Below are 499 nucleotides of genomic sequence, written 5' to 3'. Positions count from 1 at the left end.
TTGTTAATGTTACCTTGCTACTGAACATCAACAACATATGTTTCTAAAGAAGGGTCACTGTTTCTGATGACTAGGCTTGCTCCTCCCATACTCTGCACTTGGCACTGGAAAGAAATTAATTTTTGCCTAAACTCAACTTTGCTACATATTGATGCATTACAAACGTATGACATATAACGTTAAGTTAATGTTGATACTAGCGATAATGATGAATCATAATTATGACAATCATTATTACTAATGTAATCAAAATATTGAATATCATTTGAGTTGTCAGAAACTTTGTCCAAGACCCCAAACCTTTGGGGCTGGCTCTGGGAATCAGTATGTTGTAAGTTATAACGCTTACACCAAAACAAACATAAAATTTAGGAACATCACAGATAGTATAATTTTGTTAGTTTATATTACGTTATATTAGTCGTCTCTTAGATGCAACTGAAGTCTTAAACTGCTCTGCCCTGACGCACATGGGTCTTAAGAAAAAGCAGTCGTTAGG

This window comes from Branchiostoma lanceolatum, chromosome 17 (assembly GCF_035083965.1).
Source record: "Branchiostoma lanceolatum isolate klBraLanc5 chromosome 17, klBraLanc5.hap2, whole genome shotgun sequence".
Lineage (NCBI taxonomy): Eukaryota > Metazoa > Chordata > Leptocardii > Amphioxiformes > Branchiostomatidae > Branchiostoma > Branchiostoma lanceolatum.
Note: the sequence above shows the minus strand (reverse complement) of the source record.